Here is a 7,727-nt window from a genome sequence, read left to right on the forward strand (position 1 = left end):
ATAAAACACATCAACCAGGTTTCTTTAACCAACAAAATTAACTATTTATTAATAAACTAACAAATAAACAAATACATCTATATTGGGAAAGCTCCTTATGTCCCAAGCCCTGATGCACACACACATGTATTCAAAGGAAAAAGTGGGTAACCAGGATAAAAGGATAGTAGGATTACTCTTGCCCACAGAACAAAGGCAGATCCCAGTCTCCATCCCCATGCCTGTGATCAGAGAGCTGCTCTCACTCATGTCGTAGTGAACAGTACAAACATAACAGGAAGATCCAAGGCTTCATCCCCAGCCTGTGATCAGAGAGCTGTTCTCACTCATGTGGTAGTGAGCAGAGCGCACAGAACAGGAAGCTCCCAGACTCCTTCCCCAGCCTGTGTTCAGGGAGCTGCTCTCACGTATGTGATAGTCAGCAGTACACAAAGAACAGGAAGATCCCAGGCTCCATCCACAGCCTGAGCTCAGAAAGTTGCTCTCACTCATGTAGTAGTGAGCAGTGCACACAGAACTGGAAGATCCCAGGCTCCATCCCTAGCCTGTGATCAGAGAGCTGTTCCCACAATTGTGGCAGTGAGCAGTGCACACAGAACTGGAAGATCCGAGGCTCCATCCCCAGCCTGTGATCAGAGAGCTGCTCTCACTCATTTGGTAGTGAGCTGTACACACAGAGCAGGAAGATCCCAGGCTGCATCCCCAACCAGTGATCAGAGAGCTGATCTCACTCATGTCGTAGTGAACAGTACAAACATAACAGGAAGATCCAAGGCTCCATCCCCAGCCTGTGATCAGAGAGCTGTTCTCACTCATGTGGTAGTGAGCAGAGCGCACAGAACAGGAAGCTCCCAGACTCCTTCCCCAGCCTGTGTTCAGGGAGCTGCTCTCACGTATGTGATAGTCAGCAGTACACAAAGAACAGGAAGATCCCAGGCTCCATCCACAGCCTGAGCTCAGAAAGTTGCTCTCACTCATGTAGTAGTGAGCAGTGCACACAGAACTGGAAGATCCCAGGCTCCATCCCTAGCCTGTGATCAGAGAGCTGTTCCCACAATTGTGGCAGTGAGCAGTGCACACAGAACTGGAAGATCCGAGGCTCCATCCCCAGCCTGTGATCAGAGAGCTGCTCTCACTCATGTGGTAGTGAGCAGTACACACAGAGCAGGAAGATCCCAGGCTGCATCCCCAACCAGTGATCAGAGAGCTGATCTCACACATCTGATAGTGAGCAGTACACACAGGACTGGAAGATCCCAGGCTCCATCCCCAGCCTGTGATCAGAGAGCTGCTCTCACTCATGCAGTAGTGAGCAGTGCACACAGTACTGGAAGATCCCAGGCTCCATCCCCAGCCTGCGTTCAGAGAGCTGTTCGCAATCATGTTGTAGTGAGTAGCACACACAGAACAGGAAGATCCCAGGCTCCATCCACAGCCTGCGTTCAGAGAGCTGCTCTCACTCATGTAGTAGTGAGCAGTACACACAGTACAGGAAGATCCGAGGCTCCATTCGCAGCCTGTGCTCAGAGAGCTGTTCTAACTATTGTGGCAGTGAGCAGTACACACAGAACAGGAAGATCCCAGACTCCATCGCCAGTCTGTGATCAGAGAGCTGCTCTCACTCATGTGGTAGTGAGCAGTACAAACAGAACAGGAAGATCCGTGGCTCCATTCCCAGCCTGTGTTCAGAGAGCTGTTCTCACACATGTGGGAGTGAGCAGTGCACACAGAACAGGAAGAACCCAGGCTCCATTCCAAGCCTGTGATCAGAGAGCTGTTCTCACTCGTGCAGTAGTGAGCAGTATACACAGAACAGAAAGATCCCAGACTCCATCCCCGGCATGTGATCAGAGAGCTGCTCTCACACATGAGGTTGTGAGCAGTGCACACAGAACTGGAGGATCCCAGGCTCCATCCCCAACCGTGCTCAGAGAGCTGCTCTCACTCATGTAGTCGGGAGCTGTACACACAGAACAGGAAGATCCGAGGCTCCATCCCCAGCCTGTGATCAGAGAGCTGTTCTCACACATGTGGTAGTGAACAGTACACACAGAGCAGGAAGATACCAGGCTCCATCCCCAACCGTGCTCAGAGAGCGGCTTTCACTCATGTCGCAGAGAGCAGTACACACAGAACAGGAAGATCCCAGGCCCCATCCCCAGCCTGTGATCAGAGAGCTGCTCTCACACATGTGGTATGGAACAGTACACACAGAACAGGAAGATCCCAGGCTCCATCCCCTGCCTGTGATCATAGAGCTGCTCTCACTCATGTAGTAGTGAGCAGTACACACAGAACAGGAAGATCCCAGGCTCCATCCACAGCCTGTGCTCAGAGAGCAGCTCTCACTCATATGGCAGTGATCAGTACACACAGAACAGGAAGATCCCAGACTCCATCCCGAGCGTGTGCTCAGAGAGCTGCTCTCACTCATGTAGTAGTGAGCATTACACACAGAGCAGGAAGATCCCAGGCTCCATCCCAGCCTGTGATCAGAGAGCATCTCTCACTCATGTGGTAGTGATCAGTACACACAGAGCAGGAAGATCCCAGGCTCCATCCCCAGCTTGTGATCAGAGAGCTGCTCTCACTCATGTGGTAGTGAGAAGTACACACAGAACAGGAAGATCCCAGGCTCCATCCCCAGCCTGCGATTTGAGAGCTGCTCTCACTCATGTTGTAGTGAGCAGTGCACACAGAACTGGAAGATCCCAATCCCCATCCACAGCCTGTGTTCAGAGAGCTGTTCTCACTCATGTCGTACCGAGCAGTACACACAGAACAGGAAGATCCTAGGCTCCATCCCCAGCCTTGGTTCAGAGAGCTGTTATCACTCATGTGGTAGTGAGCAGTACACACAGAACTGGAAGATCCCAGGCTCCATCCCCAGCCTGTGCTCAGAGAGCTGCTCTCACTCATGTGGTAGTGAGCAGTACACACAGAACAGGAAGATCCCAGGCTCCATCCCCAGCCGGAGCTTAGAAAGCTGCTCTCACTCATGTATTAGTGAGCAGTGCACACAGACCTGGAAGATCCCAGGCTCCATCCCTAGCCTGTGATCAGAGAGCTGTTCCCACAAAAGTGGTAGTGAGCAGTGCACACTGAACTGGAAGATCCGAGGCTCCATCCCCAGCCTGTGATCAGAGAGCTGCTCTCACTCATGTAGTATTGAGCAGTGCACACATTACTGGAAGATCCCAGTCTCCATCCCCAGGCTGCATTCAGAGAGCTGTTCTCACTCATGTGGTAGTGAGTAGCACACACAGAACAGGAAGTTCCAAGGCTCCATCCCCAGCCTGCGTTCAGACAGCTGCTCTCACTCTGGTGGTAGTGAGTAGCACACACAGAACAGGAAGATCCGAGGCTCCATTCCCAGCCTGTGCTCAGAGAGCTGTTCTAACAATTGTGGCAGTGAGCAGTACACACAGAACAGTAAGATGTCAGACTCCATCGCCAGTCTGTGATCAGAGAGCTGCTCTCACTCATGTGGTAGTGAGCAGTACACACATAACAGGAAGATCCCAGACTCCATCCACAGCCTGTGTCCATAGAGCTGTTCTCACTCATGTGGTAGTGAGCAGTACACACAGAACAGGAGGTTTCCAGACTCCAGCCCAGCCTGTGATCATTGAGCTGCTCTCACTCATGTGCTAGTGAGCAGTACAAACAGAACAGGAAGATCCGAGGCTCCATTCCCAGCCTGTGATCAGAGAGCTGCTCTCACTCGTGTAGTAGTGAGCAGTACACACAGAACTAGAAGATCCCAGGCTCCATCCCCAACCGTGCTCAGAGAGCTGCTCTCACTCATGTGGTTGTGAGCAGTACACACAGACCAGGAAGATCACAGACTCCATCCCCAGCCGGTGCTCAGAAAGCTGCTCTCACTCAAGTAGTACTGAGCAGTACACACAGAACTGGAAGATCCCAGGCTCCATCCCCTGCCTGTGATCAGAGAGCTGCTCTCACTCATGTAGTAGTGAGCAGTACACACAGAGCAGGAAGATCCCAGGCTCCATCCCCAACCGTGCTCAGAGAGCGGCTCTCACTCATGTCGCAGTGAGCAGTGCACACAGAACAGGAAGATCCCAGGCCCCAACACCAGCCTGTGATCAGAGAGCTGCTCTCACACATGTAGCAGTGAGCAGTACACATAGAACAGGAAAATCACAGACTCCAAACCGAGCCTGTGATCAGAGAGCTGCTCTCACACATGTGGTATTGAACAGTACACACAGAACAGGAAGATCCCAGGCTCCATCCCCTGCCTGTGATCAGAGAGCTGCTCTCACTCATGTAGTAGTGAGCAATACACACAGAGCAGGAAGATCCCAGGCTCCATTCCCAGCCTGTGATCAGAGAGCAGCTCTCACTCATGTGGCAGTGATCAGTACACACAGAACAGGAAGATTCCAGGCTCCATCCCCAGCCTGTGATCAGACAGCAGCTCTCACTCATGTGGTAGTGAGCAGTACACACAGAACAGGAAGATCCCAGGCTCCATCCCCAGCATGTGATCAGAGAGCTGTTCTCACTCATGTGGTAGTGATCAGTACACACAGAACAGGAAGATCCCAGGTTCCATCCCCAACCATTGATCAGAGACCTGCTCTCACTCATGTGGTAGTGAACAGTACAAACAGAACAGGAAGATCATAGACTCCATTCCCAGCCTGCGATTAGAGATCTGTTCTCACTCATGTAGTAGTGAGCAGCGCACACAGAACTGGAAGATCCCAATCTCCATCCCCAGCCTGAGTTCAGAGAGCTGTTCTCACTCATGTGGTAGTGAGCAGTGCACACAGAACAGGAAGATCCCAGGCTCCATCCCCAGCCTGTGTTCAGAGAGCTGTTATCACTCATGTGGTAGTGAGCAGTACACACAGAACAGGAAGATCCCAGACTCCATCCACAGCCTGTGTCCATAGAGCTGTTCTCACTCATGTAGTAGTGAGCAGTACACACCGAACAGGAAGATCCCAGACTCCATCCCCAGCCTGTGATCAGAGAGCTGTTCTCACACATGTAGTAGTGAGCAGTACACACAGAACAGGAAGTTTCCAGACTCCAGCCCAGCCTGTGATCATTGAGCTGCTCTGACTCATGTGCTAGTGAGCAGTACAAACAGAACAGGAAGATCCGAGGCTTAATTCCCAGCCTGTGATCAGAGAGCTGTTCTCACTCGTGTAGTAGTGAGCAGTACACACAGAACAGAAAGATCCCAGACTCCATCCCTGGCCTGTGATCAGAGAGCTGCTCTCACACATGAGGTTGTGAGCAGTGCACACAGAACTAGAAGATCCCAGGCTCAATCCCCAACCGTGCTCAGAGAGCAGCTCTAACTCATGTGGTTGTGAGCAGTACACACAGACCAGGAAGATCACAGACTCCATCCCCAGCCGGTGCTCAGAAAGCTGCTCTCACTCAAGTAGTACTGAGCAGTACACACAGAACTGGAAGATCCCAGGCTCCATCCCCTGCCTGTGATCAGAGAGCTGCTCTCACTCATGTAGTAGTGAGCAGTACACACAGAGCAGGAAGATCCCAGGCTCCATCCCCAACCGTGCTCAGAGAGCGGCTCTCACTCATGTCGCAGTGAGCAGTGCACACAGAACAGGAAGATCCCAGGCCCCAACACCAGCCTGTGATCAGAGAGCTGCTCTCACACATGTAGCAGTGAGCAGTACACATAGAACAGGAAAATCACAGACTCCAAACCGAGCCTGTGATCAGAGAGCTGCTCTCACACATGTGGTATTGAACAGTACACACAGAACAGGAAGATCCCAGGCTCCATCCCCTGCCTGTGATCAGAGAGCTGCTCTCACTCATGTAGTAGTGAGCAATACACACAGAGCAGGAAGATCCCAGGCTCCATTCCCAGCCTGTGATCAGAGAGCAGCTCTCACTCATGTGGCAGTGATCAGTACACACAGAACAGGAAGATTCCAGGCTCCATCCCCAGCCTGTGATCAGACAGCAGCTCTCACTCATGTGGTAGTGAGCAGTACACACAGAACAGGAAGATCCCAGGCTCCATCCCCAGCATGTGATCAGAGAGCTGTTCTCACTCATGTGGTAGTGATCAGTACACACAGAACAGGAAGATCCCAGGTTCCATCCCCAACCATTGATCAGAGACCTGCTCTCACTCATGTGGTAGTGAACAGTACAAACAGAACAGGAAGATCATAGACTCCATTCCCAGCCTGCGATTAGAGATCTGTTCTCACTCATGTAGTAGTGAGCAGCGCACACAGAACTGGAAGATCCCAATCTCCATCCCCAGCCTGAGTTCAGAGAGCTGTTCTCACTCATGTGGTAGTGAGCAGTGCACACAGAACAGGAAGATCCCAGGCTCCATCCCCAGCCTGTGTTCAGAGAGCTGTTATCACTCATGTGGTAGTGAGCAGTACACACAGAACAGGAAGATCCCAGACTCCATCCACAGCCTGTGTCCATAGAGCTGTTCTCACTCATGTAGTAGTGAGCAGTACACACCGAACAGGAAGATCCCAGACTCCATCCCCAGCCTGTGATCAGAGAGCTGTTCTCACACATGTAGTAGTGAGCAGTACACACAGAACAGGAAGTTTCCAGACTCCAGCCCAGCCTGTGATCATTGAGCTGCTCTGACTCATGTGCTAGTGAGCAGTACAAACAGAACAGGAAGATCCGAGGCTTAATTCCCAGCCTGTGATCAGAGAGCTGTTCTCACTCGTGTAGTAGTGAGCAGTACACACAGAACAGAAAGATCCCAGACTCCATCCCTGGCCTGTGATCAGAGAGCTGCTCTCACACATGAGGTTGTGAGCAGTGCACACAGAACTAGAAGATCCCAGGCTCAATCCCCAACCGTGCTCAGAGAGCAGCTCTCACTCATGTGGTTGTGAGCAGTACACACAGACCAGGAAGATCACAGACTCCATCCCCAGCCGGTGCTCAGAAAGCTGCTCTCACTCAAGTAGTACTGAGCAGTACACACAGAGCTGGAAGATCCCAGGCTCCATCCCCTGTCTGTGATCAGAGAGCTGCTCTCACTCATGTAGCAGAGAGCAGTACACACTGAGCAGGAAGATCCCAGGCTCCATCCCCAACCGTGCTCAGAGAGCGGCTCTCACACATGTGGTAGTGAACAGTACACACAGAACAGGAAGATCCCAGGCTCCATCCCCAGCCCATGATTTAAGAGCTACTCTCACTCATGTGGTAGTGAGCAGTACAGACAGAACAGGAAGATCCCAGGCTCCAACCCCTGCCTGTGATCAGAGAGCTGCTCTCACTCATGTAGTAGTGAGCAGTACACACAGAGCAGGAAGATCCCAGGCTCCATCCCCAGCCTGTGATCAGAGAGCAGCTCTCACTCATGTGGCAGTGATCAGTACACGCAGAACAGGAAGATCCCAGGCTCCATCCCCAGCCTGTGATCAGAGAGCAGCTCTCACTCATGTGGTAGTGAGCAGTACACACAGAACAGGAAGATCCCAGGCTCCATCCCCAGACTGTGATCAGAGAGCTGTTCTCACTCATGTGGTAGTGATCAATACACACAGAACAGGAAGATCCCAGGTTCCATCCCCAACCAGTGATCAGAGACCTGCTCTCACTCATGTGGTAGTGAACAGTCCAAACAGAACAGGAAGATCAGCGACTCCATTCCCAGCCTGCGATTAGAGAGCTGCTCTCACTCATGTAGTAGTCAGCAGCGCACACAGAACTGGAAGATCCCA

Source organism: Heterodontus francisci, chromosome 50 (assembly GCF_036365525.1).
Source record: "Heterodontus francisci isolate sHetFra1 chromosome 50, sHetFra1.hap1, whole genome shotgun sequence".
NCBI classification, from domain to species: Eukaryota; Metazoa; Chordata; class Chondrichthyes; order Heterodontiformes; family Heterodontidae; genus Heterodontus; species Heterodontus francisci.